Source organism: Corythoichthys intestinalis, chromosome 7 (genome assembly GCF_030265065.1).
Source record: "Corythoichthys intestinalis isolate RoL2023-P3 chromosome 7, ASM3026506v1, whole genome shotgun sequence".
Lineage (NCBI taxonomy): Eukaryota > Metazoa > Chordata > Actinopteri > Syngnathiformes > Syngnathidae > Corythoichthys > Corythoichthys intestinalis.
The window spans coordinates 57,803,163-57,817,778 of NC_080401.1; the positions used below are offsets into that span (position 1 = coordinate 57,803,163).

At 38.4% G+C, this 14,616-nt stretch overlaps 1 protein-coding gene and 1 long non-coding RNA gene across 3 annotated transcripts in view; one reads left to right on the forward strand and one right to left on the reverse strand.

Moving 5' to 3' along the window:
• The window catches only part of cpeb2 (cytoplasmic polyadenylation element binding protein 2), a 61,252-nt gene that overhangs the window by 4,982 nt on the left and 41,654 nt on the right, over positions 1-14,616 (forward strand). For both annotated transcript variants that reach the window (XM_057840220.1, XM_057840221.1), the window contains exon 2: positions 2,720-2,784. The gene's annotated coding sequence lies outside the window, so the exon portion shown is untranslated. The remainder of the gene's footprint in view (positions 1-2,719; positions 2,785-14,616) is intronic.
• LOC130918491 (uncharacterized) overlaps positions 2,573-14,616 on the reverse strand; it is a 42,898-nt gene continuing 30,854 nt past the window's right edge. The window contains exon 3 of the long non-coding RNA XR_009063766.1: positions 2,573-2,760. This is a non-coding gene — a long non-coding RNA (uncharacterized LOC130918491). The remainder of the gene's footprint in view (positions 2,761-14,616) is intronic.

The following is a 14,616-nucleotide window of genomic DNA, read 5'->3' on the forward strand; positions in this document are numbered from 1 at the left end:
AGATAGATTCTTTTGAATCTTTCTTTTGCAGTGACCACTACCTCATAACAGAATTCACCTAGGGAACTTGTGTGGGGCATGTGCCTTGTGTTACATTGTTCTCCACATTTTTCTCACGTTTCTTACTTCTTCCAACTTTCGTTTCCTGACTATTTCTCTTCATTTCCTTTCATGGTCAGATATGATTTCTTACCAAATGTATTACTGCCCTCCAGTGGCCAGTTTTATTGCTTTAAAACGGATTTTGAGCGTTGTGCTTTGGAGCAAAGTTGCATCAGAACTTAGAGATGTCTCTTGTAAAAAAAAAAAAAAAAACGTAAAAGACGTATAAATAAGTTTTTGGGACACTGAAACAATTAAAAATCGAACGTATTTATACGTTTATGGGAGCAAATGAGTTAATCGTCGACGGGATGTTGTGCTCGTCGATTTACGTCATCGATGACATCGACTTGTCGGGATAGCTCCACTTGAATCCTTGACCAAATCACTCTTGAGACACTTCTGCCTGCTTGTATGCACTAAACTTTTGTCCTGTTTCCACCTAAATCCTGCGTTAGAACGCAGCGTGTGTTTGAGTTTATCACAATGAAAGCCAGCTCAACTCTATGCAACGGGAAGGCGTGGCGCAATGTCTGTCAGAGCTGTCTCGTCACCTGATGGTGAAGTCCATGACGGGAGCTTATTGATAACTTTTTGGGATAGAAAGTATCGCGGAATATCACCTTTTCAATCAAAGTCGTAGGTTTGCATAGGGACAGTAGGGACATAACACTACCAACTTTTCAGGGTGCTCAAATTTTCCCCACCAACTTTTAAGCAACCGTATTTGCATTTTTTCGGCCAGCATCGGCCACTAAGTCATGTAAAAAGACATCAATGTTGTGGCAGTGGGGGAAACACCACTAATTTTGCTACTGAAAGTCCGACCTGCATCAGAGTTAGCATAACATTAAACTTGCCAACCTGCAAAACTACTGCGGTCAGGCCAGCCTCCACAAGGAATACCAAAGTCAAGCTAGCCGTCCCTTATTTGGATCATTGTTTACATTATGTGCATTACGGTAATATCGTCCGTACCAATGTTGAGACCAAACCTACGCCCTAGTTTTCAATATACAGTATTGTCATGCACCTACTACAAACCTTTGTAGCTAACACTTGCAAAATACTTCTTATCGAGTACATTTGGTTGTCAAAATGCTTACATTTTCTGCCATATTGGCGAGTTTAAAATATGATCTCTGACTATGATCAAGATTTGAGTGAATGAATATTTTTATATCAAAAATTTCATAGGCAAAATTCTTCAACTATTGCATTATAGATTACAAGCATAAATATGTCATTTAAGACAGTGACTCTTTAAAAATATATGAGAATACCCTAATTTAGTGGTACTACAATTGTAATTACCTGGGTCTTTCCCAAAGGGAAAGCCAAGGTAGTGTTGTTCTGCAACTTTATCGCACTTTTTCTTCCTTATAATTATTATTTTTTTCATCTTATTCTCCGCGTTTTTTCGTCCCGCCGCGCAGCACGAACCGTTGCACCGATCGGCACAGTTCAAGTATCGGCACGACCGGAATTTTCGTGTGACTGTGGATTTTTGTCAAACGGCCCCGAAAAATTTTCTGTTCGCCCGTAAACGGCAATTTTCCGGAAAAAAAAAAAAAGTTTCAAAATGTATCTAGTCCTACAATTTTTGACCAAATCACATAATTTTGGCATCAAAAATTCCGGGACGGTGAGGGGCATAAAAGTTGTATACAGAATTTGGGGAAAAAAATTACGGTTCCCCGTAAATTTGCCAAAAACTCTCCCATTCATTTCCAATGGGAAAAGTTCCCATTCACTTACAAAGAGATTTCAATGGAATTTACATTGCATTGATGCCATTGACGGCCATGCATGTCGAATCTACTGATGCCAATGTACTTGGATTCTATTGACTATATGGATGTCGATGCCATTGACGGCCATGGACATCCAAAAATTTTCCCATTCATTTTCAATGGGGAAAAAACAACATTTCCCCAAATCAACAGAAAATGATCAGATATCAATAGGACGTGTCCCCCGAACGTCCCCAACTCCATTGACGCTTATAGGCGGTGCTTCCATTGACGTCCATGGACGTCCAAATTTTTTCCCATTCATTTTCAATGGGATTTTTTTTTTCTTCCCCAAAATCAGCAGAAAATGACCAGATATCAATGGGATGTGTACCCCAAATGTCCTCGATTGCAATGACGCTTATGGAGGGTGCTGCCATTGACGGACATGGACGTCCAATTCTCCCAATCATCTCTAATGGCGTTTACTTTGTTTAATGCCAATGACTGACATTATTGTCCATTCTATCGCTATACCTGAGTGGGGCTAAGATCTGTATCTCCACTGAGGAAAGACCCAGGTGTAATTTCTCCCGAAATTGCAGTTTCTAGTTCATAAGAGAATTACTTCTCAATTTTTGAAAAAAAAAATCATTTATTTTCACAAAACAAATTTTTCACTCCAGTAAAATGTTTATTATTTTCCCAAGACAACATTTGTTCATTTTCTCGTTACATTTGTCATTTTTGACTAATGAAGTTATTTTTTCAAGCCCACAATTTCCAATTATTGCACCACAAATTCTGCCTAGCAACAAAGATTGGCTGGCAGAAGAATCTGACCAATTCTTCTTGATTGTTTTTTTGTACTCTCTCCCTTTTAGTATGCACCACTTCCCACTTTGTCCACCTTGTTGATCATTCCCTACAAGACAAAAAAGCAACACGGGTAAGTCAATATTTGTGCTCAGATAGGAGTGAATGGACGCTTTGAAAGCTGGACAATGTGGATTTATGGGATGCTGCTGTTTCCTGCTCGCTATGTGTGCACACGCATTCCTCTAACTACATTTGGACACTTTATGTCAATAAAAAGTTACCCATCCATTTGAAGGGAAGTTGTGAAGAAGCGTGAGAGAAGCAAAATTGATACAACAGCGACATCTGGCGTCTTTATATGGTAATTCTTGTTAAACTGACGCTTCATTGAGTTCATTTTGCGAGTTCAGCTCAGTGGAAAAAAAAAATTATTTTTGTCGCCTGAAAAAATTTGAAAAGCAAGTTTATTTTGAAAGGAGACCTTAAAATAGCTCTGAATTAGCCAGAAATTGCTCCTTTGAGCCAAAATGGCTGACCTACTGTGTGTTTTAGGGTTTGGCTTCTAGAGACTTTTTTTGTGGGTCTACTTATGATAGACTTGTCTACCAAATTTTATGTTGATAAGTGAAGGTACCTTTGGGGGCTGAATTTTTTCAATCCTGTAGTTCTACAGAAATGGACAAGTAGCTGCTTCAATCCAACATGGCTGACTTCCTGTTTCTTTAAGAGCATACTTTCTTGAGACTTATTTGAGGGTCTACTCATATTACACAAGTACACCAAATTTTAGGTTTGTAAGTCAAACTGGATTTAGGGGCTGAATTTTCCAAATATTCAAGAGACTCCTTGAAATGTGTTAAAATTCACCAAAAATGGTTACTCCAATACAACATGGCTGACTTCCTGTGTCTTTCAGAGCCTACTTTCTTGAGGCTTATATGAGGGTCTACACGTGTTACACAAGTACACTAAATTTTAGGTTTGTAAGTCAAATTGGATTTAGGGGCTGAATTTTCCAAATATTCAAGAGACTCCTTGAAATGTGTTAAAATTCACCAAAAATGGTTACTTCAATACAACATGGCTGACTGTCTGTCTCTTTTTGGCTATAAATTCTTCAGACATTTTTGTATTCCTAGACTTGATAGTCATGCCCACCAAGTTTCATGTTGATAAGTGAAAGAACCTTCACGGGCTGAATTTTCCAAATATTTAACAGACTCCTGGAAATGTCCTAAGTTTGCCACAAATGGCTACTTCAAGCCAATGTGGCTGACTTCCTGTGTCTTTTAAAACATACTTTCTTGAGGCTTATTTGAAGGTCTACTTTTAGTGCACAAGTATACCAAATTTCCGCTTTGTAAGTCAAACAGGCTGTAGAGGCTGAATTTTCCCAAAACTAAAGACTCTTGAATTTTGCCAAAATTAGCTAAAAAATGGCTGTTTCAATCCAACATGGCTGACTTCCTGTGTCTTTTAGGGCATACTTTCCTGAGACTTATTTGAGGGTCTACCCATAATACACAACTATACTAAATTTCAAATCTGTAAGTAAAGCTAGCTCGAGGGGCTGAATTTTCCAAAAACTAAACACTCTTGAAATTGACTAAAATTAGCAGAAAATGGCGGATTTTTAGTTTGTAAGTCAAACCGCCTTCAGGGGCTGAATTTTCCAAATTTCAAAGACTACTGGAAATGACCAAAGTTAGGCCAAAAATGGCTATTTCAATCCAACATGGCTGACTTCCTGTGTCTTTTAGGGCATACCTCCTTGAGACTTTTTTGTCGATCTGCTTTCAATAGACAAGTCTATCAAATTTCAGGTCTGTAAGTCAAACTAGCTCTAGGGGCTGAATTTTCCAAAAACCACAGCAGATTTTTGAAAATGACTAAACTTAGCTGAGAATGGCTGCTTCTATCCAATATGGCTGCCTTCCTGTGTCTTTAAGGGCGTACCTTCTTGAGACTTTTTTGTTGATCTACTCTTCATACACAATTGTACCAAATTTTTAGTTTGTAAGTCAAACTGGCATTAGGGAATAATATTCCAAAAATTCAAAGACTCCTGGAAATGACCAAATTCAGACCAAAAATGACTGCTTCAATCCAACATGGCTGACTTCCTGTGTCTTTTAGGGCATACCTCCTTGAGACTTTTTTGTTGATCTGCTTTCAATAGACAAGTCTATCAAATTTCAGGTCTGTAAGTCAAACTAGCTCTAGGGGCGGAATTTTCCAAAAACCACAGCAGATTTTTGAAAATGACTAAACTTAGCTGAGAATGGCTGCTTCTATCCAATATGGCTGCCTTCCTGTGTCTTTAAGGGCGTACTTTCTTGAGACTTTTTTGTTGATCTACTCTTCATACACAATTGTACCAAATTTTTAGTTTGTAAGTCAAACCGCCTTCAGGGGCTGAATTTTCCAAATTTCAAAGACTACTGGAAATGACCAAAGTTAGGCCAAAAATGGCTATTTCAATCCAACATGGCTGACTTCCTGTGTCTTTTAGGGCATACCTCCTTGAGACTTTTTTGTTGATCTGCTTTCAATAGACAAGTCTATCAAATTTCAGGTCTGTAAGTCAAACTAGCTCTAGGGGCTGAATTTTCCAAAAACCACAGCAGATTTTTGAAAATGACTAAACTTAGCTGAGAATGGCTGCTTCTATCCAATATGGCTGCCTTCCTGTGTCTTTAAGGGCGTACCTTCTTGAGACTTTTTTGTTGATCTACTCTTCATACACAATTGTACCAAATTTTTAGTTTGTAAGTCAAACTGGCATTAGGGAATAATATTCCAAAAATTCAAAGACTCCTGGAAATGACCAAATTCAGACCAAAAATGACTGCTTCAATCCAACATGGCTGACTTCCTGTGTCTTTTAGGGCATACCTCCATGAGACTTTTTTGTTGATCTGCTTTCAATAGACAAGTCTATCAAATTTCAGGTCTGTAAGTCAAACTAGCTCTAGGGGCGGAATTTTCCAAAAACCACAGCAGATTTTTGAAAATGACTAAACTTAGCTGAGAATGGCTGCTTCTATCCAATATGGCTGCCTTCCTGTGTCTTTAAGGGTGTACTTTCTTGAGACTTTTTTGTTGATCTACTCTTCATACACAATTGTACCAAATTTTTAGTTTGTAAGTCAAACCGCCTTCAGGGGCTGAATTTTCCAAATTTCAAAGACTACTGGAAATGACCAAAGTTAGGCCAAAAATGGCTATTTCAATCCAACATGGCTGACTTCCTGTGTCTTTTAGGGCATACCTCCTTGAGACTTTTTTTGTCGATCTGCTTTCAATAGACAAGTCTATCAAATTTCAGGTCTGTAAGTCAAACTAGCTCTAGGGGCTGAATTTTCCAAAAACCACAGCAGATTTTTGAAAATGACTAAACTTAGCTGAGAATGGCTGCTTCTATCCAATATGGCTGCCTTCCTGTGTCTTTAAGGGCGTACCTTCTTGAGACTTTTTTGTTGATCTACTCTTCATACACAATTGTACCAAATTTTTAGTTTGTAAGTCAAACTGGCATTAGGGAATAATATTCCAAAAATTCAAAGACTCCTGGAAATGACCAAATTCAGACCAAAAATGACTGCTTCAATCCAACATGGCTGACTTCCTGTGTCTTTTAGGGCATACCTCCTTGAGACTTTTTTGTTGATCTGCTTTCAATAGACAAGTCTATCAAATTTCAGGTCTGTAAGTCAAACTAGCTCTAGGGGCGGAATTTTCCAAAAACCACAGCAGATTTTTGAAAATGACTAAACTTAGCTGAGAATGGCTGCTTCTATCCAATATGGCTGCCTTCCTGTGTCTTTAAGGGCGTACTTTCTTGAGACTTTTTTGTTGATCTACTCTTCATACACAATTGTACCAAATTTTTAGTTTGTAAGTCAAACCGCCTTCAGGGGCTGAATTTTCCAAATTTCAAAGACTACTGGAAATGACCAAAGTTAGGCCAAAAATGGCTATTTCAATCCAACATGGCTGACTTCCTGTGTCTTTTAGGGCATACCTCCTTGAGACTTTTTTGTTGATCTGCTTTCAATAGACAAGTCTATCAAATTTCAGGTCTGTAAGTCAAACTAGCTCTAGGGGCTGAATTTTCCAAAAACCACAGCAGATTTTTGAAAATGACTAAACTTAGCTGAGAATGGCTGCTTCTATCCAATATGGCTGCCTTCCTGTGTCTTTAAGGGCGTACCTTCTTGAGACTTTTTTGTTGATCTACTCTTCATACACAATTGTACCAAATTTTTAGTTTGTAAGTCAAACTGGCATTAGGGAATAATATTCCAAAAATTCAAAGACTCCTGGAAATGACCAAATTCAGACCAAAAATGACTGCTTCAATCCAACATGGCTGACTTCCTGTGTCTTTTAGGGCATACCTCCATGAGACTTTTTTGTTGATCTGCTTTCAATAGACAAGTCTATCAAATTTCAGGTCTGTAAGTCAAACTAGCTCTAGGGGCGGAATTTTCCAAAAACCACAGCAGATTTTTGAAAATGACTAAACTTAGCTGAGAATGGCTGCTTCTATCCAATATGGCTGCCTTCCTGTGTCTTTAAGGGTGTACTTTCTTGAGACTTTTTTGTTGATCTACTCTTCATACACAATTGTACCAAATTTTTAGTTTGTAAGTCAAACCGCCTTCAGGGGCTGAATTTTCCAAATTTCAAAGACTACTGGAAATGACCAAAGTTAGGCCAAAAATGGCTATTTCAATCCAACATGGCTGACTTCCTGTGTCTTTTAGGGCATACCTCCTTGAGACTTTTTTTGTCGATCTGCTTTCAATAGACAAGTCTATCAAATTTCAGGTCTGTAAGTCAAACTAGCTCTAGGGGCTGAATTTTCCAAAAACCACAGCAGATTTTTGAAAATGACTAAACTTAGCTGAGAATGGCTGCTTCTATCCAATATGGCTGCCTTCCTGTGTCTTTAAGGGCGTACCTTCTTGAGACTTTTTTGTTGATCTACTCTTCATACACAATTGTACCAAATTTTTAGTTTGTAAGTCAAACTGGCATTAGGGAATAATATTCCAAAAATTCAAAGACTCCTGGAAATGACCAAATTCAGACCAAAAATGACTGCTTCAATCCAACATGGCTGACTTCCTGTGTCTTTTAGGGCATACCTCCTTGAGACTTTTTTGTTGATCTGCTTTCAATAGACAAGTCTATCAAATTTCAGGTCTGTAAGTCAAACTAGCTCTAGGGGCGGAATTTTCCAAAAACCACAGCAGATTTTTGAAAATGACTAAACTTAGCTGAGAATGGCTGCTTCTATCCAATATGGCTGCCTTCCTGTGTCTTTAAGGGCGTACTTTCTTGAGACTTTTTTGTTGATCTACTCTTCATACACAATTGTACCAAATTTTTAGTTTGTAAGTCAAACCGCCTTCAGGGGCTGAATTTTCCAAATTTCAAAGACTACTGGAAATGACCAAAGTTAGGCCAAAAATGGCTATTTCAATCCAACATGGCTGACTTCCTGTGTCTTTTAGGGCATACCTCCTTGAGACTTTTTTGTTGATCTGCTTTCAATAGACAAGTCTATCAAATTTCAGGTCTGTAAGTCAAACTAGCTCTAGGGGCTGAATTTTCCAAAAACCACAGCAGATTTTTGAAAATGACTAAACTTAGCTGAGAATGGCTGCTTCTATCCAATATGGCTGCCTTCCTGTGTCTTTAAGGGCGTACCTTCTTGAGACTTTTTTGTTGATCTACTCTTCATACACAATTGTACCAAATTTTTAGTTTGTAAGTCAAACTGGCATTAGGGAATAATATTCCAAAAATTCAAAGACTCCTGGAAATGACCAAATTCAGACCAAAAATGACTGCTTCAATCCAACATGGCTGACTTCCTGTGTCTTTTAGGGCATACCTCCATGAGACTTTTTTGTTGATCTGCTTTCAATAGACAAGTCTATCAAATTTCAGGTCTGTAAGTCAAACTAGCTCTAGGGGCGGAATTTTCCAAAAACCACAGCAGATTTTTGAAAATGACTAAACTTAGCTGAGAATGGCTGCTTCTATCCAATATGGCTGCCTTCCTGTGTCTTTAAGGGTGTACTTTCTTGAGACTTTTTTGTTGATCTACTCTTCATACACAATTGTACCAAATTTTTAGTTTGTAAGTCAAACCGCCTTCAGGGGCTGAATTTTCCAAATTTCAAAGACTACTGGAAATGACCAAAGTTAGGCCAAAAATGGCTATTTCAATCCAACATGGCTGACTTCCTGTGTCTTTTAGGGCATACCTCCTTGAGACTTTTTTTGTCGATCTGCTTTCAATAGACAAGTCTATCAAATTTCAGGTCTGTAAGTCAAACTAGCTCTAGGGGCTGAATTTTCCAAAAACCACAGCAGATTTTTGAAAATGACTAAACTTAGCTGAGAATGGCTGCTTCTATCCAATATGGCTGCCTTCCTGTGTCTTTAAGGGCGTACCTTCTTGAGACTTTTTTGTTGATCTACTCTTCATACACAATTGTACCAAATTTTTAGTTTGTAAGTCAAACTGGCATTAGGGAATAATATTCCAAAAATTCAAAGACTCCTGGAAATGACCAAATTCAGACCAAAAATGACTGCTTCAATCCAACATGGCTGACTTCCTGTGTCTTTTAGGGCATACCTCCTTGAGACTATTTTGTTGATCTGCTTTCAATAGACAAGTCTATCAAATTTCAGGTCTGTAAGTCAAACTAGCTCTAGGGGCGGAATTTTCCAAAAACCACAGCAGATTTTTGAAAATGACTAAACTTAGCTGAGAATGGCTGCTTCTATCCAATATGGCTGCCTTCCTGTGTCTTTAAGGGCGTACTTTCTTGAGACTTTTTTGTTGATCTACTCTTCATACACAATTGTACCAAATTTTTAGTTTGTAAGTCAAACCGCCTTCAGGGGCTGAATTTTCCAAATTTCAAAGACTACTGGAAATGACCAAAGTTAGGCCAAAAATGGCTATTTCAATCCAACATGGCTGACTTCCTGTGTCTTTTAGGGCATACCTCCTTGAGACTTTTTTGTTGATCTGCTTTCAATAGACAAGTCTATCAAATTTCAGGTCTGTAAGTCAAACTAGCTCTAGGGGCTGAATTTTCCAAAAACCACAGCAGATTTTTGAAAATGACTAAACTTAGCTGAGAATGGCTGCTTCTATCCAATATGGCTGCCTTCCTGTGTCTTTAAGGGCGTACCTTCTTGAGACTTTTTTGTTGATCTACTCTTCATACACAATTGTACCAAATTTTTAGTTTGTAAGTCAAACTGGCATTAGGGAATAATATTCCAAAAATTCAAAGACTCCTGGAAATGACCAAATTCAGACCAAAAATGGCTATTTCAATCCAACATGGCTGACTTCCTGTGTCTTTTAGGGCATACCTCCTTGAGACTTTTTTTGTCGATCTGCTTTCAATAGACAAGTCTATCAAATTTCAGGTCTGTAAGTCAAACTAGCTCTAGGGGCTGAATTTTCCAAAAACCACAGCAGATTTTTGAAAATGACTAAACTTAGCTGAGAATGGCTGCTTCTATCCAATATGGCTGCCTTCCTGTGTCTTTAAGGGCGTACCTTCTTGAGACTTTTTTGTTGATCTACTCTTCATACACAATTGTACCAAATTTTTAGTTTGTAAGTCAAACTGGCATTAGGGAAGAATATTCCAAAAATTCAAAGACTCCTGGAAATGACCAAATTCAGACCAAAAATGACTGCTTCAATCCAACATGGCTGACTTCCTGTGTCTTTTAGGGCATACCTCCTTGAGACTTTTTTGTTGATCTGCTCTCGATAGATAGGTTTACCAAATATCAGGTTGGTAAGTCAAACTGGCTTTAGGGGCTTAATTTTCTAAAAAATTACCAAACCCCTAGAAACTTCCTGTCTTTTATAAGGCATGGCTTCCTTTTTATTTTTTTGGTGGTCTACTCATGATAGATAAGCTGTGTAAAGAAGAGTCCTTGTCCCCAAAACGGCCCCCGGCATGACAATGCTTTTCCTTCCGTTTGCGAGGCGCGCGTGGCATCATTGGCGTGCGCTGACAGACGGGACGACCTGTTTGCGGAAGGCCAGGTGGGCACACAACATGGCACAGGAAGCCATTTTCCCTTTATTTTTTGACTTGTCACAGCTTTGTATGTTTTTGTTGTTTTTTTAAATGTATCTGTTTATATTTTGTCATGTCACTGTTTTTGTTTGGGGTTTTTTGGTCATATTATAGCATGCTATTGTGAATTTTTGATCTTTTCGTAGGCAGGTTTGGGAAACGACTACAATATGACTAAGATGATTTGAGAGCGCGTAACGTTAGCTCGTCAACCGAAACATCGCGTGCCCCCAAAACATCAAAACTGCTTTTTTTGGCAGCTGAGAGGACTAAAACGCCCGACAGGCTGGATTGGAAACAGACGCGGACAAGCGGACGCTTCCTAACTTGATCCAATAAGACGCCGACGTATCGGGACGTTCCATTTGTGTAAACAAAAGGGCAAAGTTTACACTGACAATGGCACGAGGCTTTTTGAGTCCTTTTAGTGAAATGTTAGAGCGCCACAGCTCCGGGCGTGGAATGCCAAGAGTAAACACAACATGAAGAGGACGACAACCGGCGTCACCGTGGCCGCGAGGAAAATGCGACGTTGCACTCAAATTGTCATTTTTGTGTTTTGTTTTCATTGTTTTAACCATTTTTGTCAGCTTTTCCTTGACACCGTATTGCAAATTTTTCATTTTTTCAGACCTGAATTTTTTTTTTCAAGTTATGTCAGGATGCAAAAACTTGAATTGATGCAAAAATAGATGACAGAACTTTTTGCACAATGCCTACTTTTAGCTTTAGCTGTTTTTGCCTTTTCTTGCCATTGTTTTTACAGGTTTTTTTTCAATGTTTTCTTTTTTTCAGATTTTGTCAAGTAACATCAGTAGTTTTTTTTTTTTTTTTTTGCAATTTTTCGTCAAACTTGGACTTTTGTTTTGTTTTGTTTCTCCACTAGGGGTGGGAACCTCCGGGTACCTCACGATACGATATAATTTGAAATACAAGGCTCACGATCAGAGTTGTCCGATAATTTCTTTTTTTTAACTCATATCCCGATATTTTCCAAAATCCAATAACGTTATATGCGGTTGTGGATTGAATGTATTGTGATGCCCTACTGGATGCTTTAATAATGATAAATGTAACAACATCAATATTACTTTTCTTAGTGACTATTTCTCTCTGGTAACACAATATTTATATATAATGAGTAGGGTTGTTCAGATCGTGTTTTTTGCTCCCGACCTGATCGTTTTAGTTTGAGTATCTGCCAATCCCGATATTTCCCGGTCCGATTCCTTTTTTTTTTTTTTTGCTCCCGATTCAATTCCAATCATTCCCGATCATTTTTCCCAATCATATACATTTTGGCAATGCATTAAGAAAAAAAAAAGAATAAAACTCGGACGAATATATACATCCAACATACAGTACATAAGTACTGTATTTGTTTATTATGACAATAAACCCTCAAGATGGCATTTACATTATTAACATTCTTTCTGTGAGAGGGATCCACGGATAGAAAGACTTGTAATTCTTAAAGGATAAATGTGACTTTGTATATTGTGACTAAATATTGCCATCTAGTGTATTTTTTTAGCTTTCAGTAAATGATACTGTAGCCAATTAACTGTTCTGCCCAAATGCATGATGGGAAGTGCAACCATGACTGTGCGTCGTGGCACCCATTGATATATCTTCTCTGTGTTGGGAAGTAACATAGGGTGTTAAGGAAAAGATCAACCACTACTGTTCTTCCCCACATTGCTTCCCACAATATTTCTAATTGTTGAGAGAGGGATTTTAAGGCTTTAGCCAATTAAAAAGAGGCTACAAAGATTGCCAAAATTCTCCCTACTCATTTTACGCTGCCTGTTAGCTCTATATATAGGTAAAACGGCGCCATTATAGATTGAACGCGACAATGCGTGAGTGGGTCGTGCAGCGCATGCGTTAATTGCATTAAATATTTTAACGTGATTAAAAAAAAAAATTGATTACCGCCGTTTACGCGAGAAATTTGATAGCCCTACTTTAAGCCAAAACTAAAGACTCTGGATGAATGTAAGACATTTTGTCTGTAACGTTAAATACAATTAGAAAACGATTTAATTAAAAAAAATATATATATATAAAATATATATATATTTAAAAAATGCATGTCCGATATTTTTTTTTGCCGATTCCGATACTTTGAAAATGACGTGATCGGACCTGATCGACATCTTTAGTGCTAGATATATTTTAAAGAATTGTATTGAATCATGTTGGAAAGGCGAAGTCATTGTTCTGAATCTGTTTCGGTTCCATTATTTTGCACTAGTTAATGCTATCAGGGAGGGTGTTTTTCCATTGAATGCCGTTGTCTCCATCTCCAATGTCCCCTGAAACAAACATCTCCAGATGTAACGACCGGCCACAGAATGACTTTTACAATACTGCCACCAAGCGGCAATTTTGTGTACTGGGGGTAAAAAAAAAAAAAAATCTGTGCCAGATCAAAATAATAGAGAACCTAATCGGATAGAACGAAATGTATAGTGGGGCAAATAAGTATTTAGTCAACCACCAATTTTGCAAGTTCTCCTACTTGTAAAGATTAGAGAGACCTGTAATTGTCAACATGCGTAAACCTCAACCATGAGAGACAGAATGTGGGGGAAAAAAACAGAAAATCACATTGTTTGATTTTTAAAGAATTTATTTCCAAATTAGAGTGGAAAATAAGTATTCGGTCACCTACAAACAAGATTTCTGGTTGTCAAAGAAGTCTAACTTCTTCTAACGAGGTCTAACGAGGCTCCAGGGCCGGCCCAGCCTATACGCAGACTATGCAGCTGCTTAGGGCCCCTGACCACTAGGGGGCCCCCAATCTGGCAATTGTTTAATTTATATTCTATTTTGTTTACTGCAGTTTGCTTTATTTGACTTTTGTGAGTTTTGATACTTGATTACAAGCTTTAAAAAATTTAATAACTTCTTTCTTTCCTCTTTTAGAAAATGGTTTTGCGCTATCTACTGTAAATACTGACAATCATTTGGGGTGAGAAGTTTGAAGTATGCAGTGCAACAAAATCTGATTAATATACAAAATATGGACGTATGGCGTGGATTGCATGTATGGGTTTCACAGTACACTGTGGCGAAATGGTGGGCCAAAAATATGGGTCCCTTTGCATTATTTTGCTTAGCGCCCCCAAATTGCCTGCGCCGGCCCTGCGAGGCTCCACTCATTTTCCGTATTAATGGCACCTGTTTTAATTCATTATCGGTATAAAAGACACCTGTCCACAACCTCAGTCAGTCCCACTCCAAGACCAAACCACTATAACCAAGACCAAAGAGCTGTCGTAGGACACCAGACACAAAATTGTAGACCTGCACCAGGCTGGGAAGACTGAATCTGCAATAGGGAAAACGCTTGGTGTAAAGAAATCAACTATGGCAGCAATTATTAGAAAATGGAAGACATACAAGACCATTAATAATCTCCCTCGATTCGGGGCTCCATGCAAGATCTCACCCCGTGGCGTCAAAATGATAACAAGAACGGTGAGCAAAAATCCCAGAACCACACAGGGGGACCTAGTGAATGACCTACAGAGAGCTGGGACCACAGTAACAAATGCGCCGCCAGGGACTCAAATCCTGCACTGCCAGTCTTGTCCCCATGCTGAAGGCAGTACACGTCCAGGCCTGTCTGCGGTTCGCTAGAGAGTATTTGGATGATGCAAAAAAAGGACTGGGAGAATGTGTTATGGTCAGATGAAACCAAAATACAACTTTTTTATAGAAACACAGATTCTCGTGTTTGGAGGAGAAAGAATACTGAATTGCATCTGAAGAACACCATGCCCACTGTGAAGCATGGGGGTGGAAACATCATACTTTGG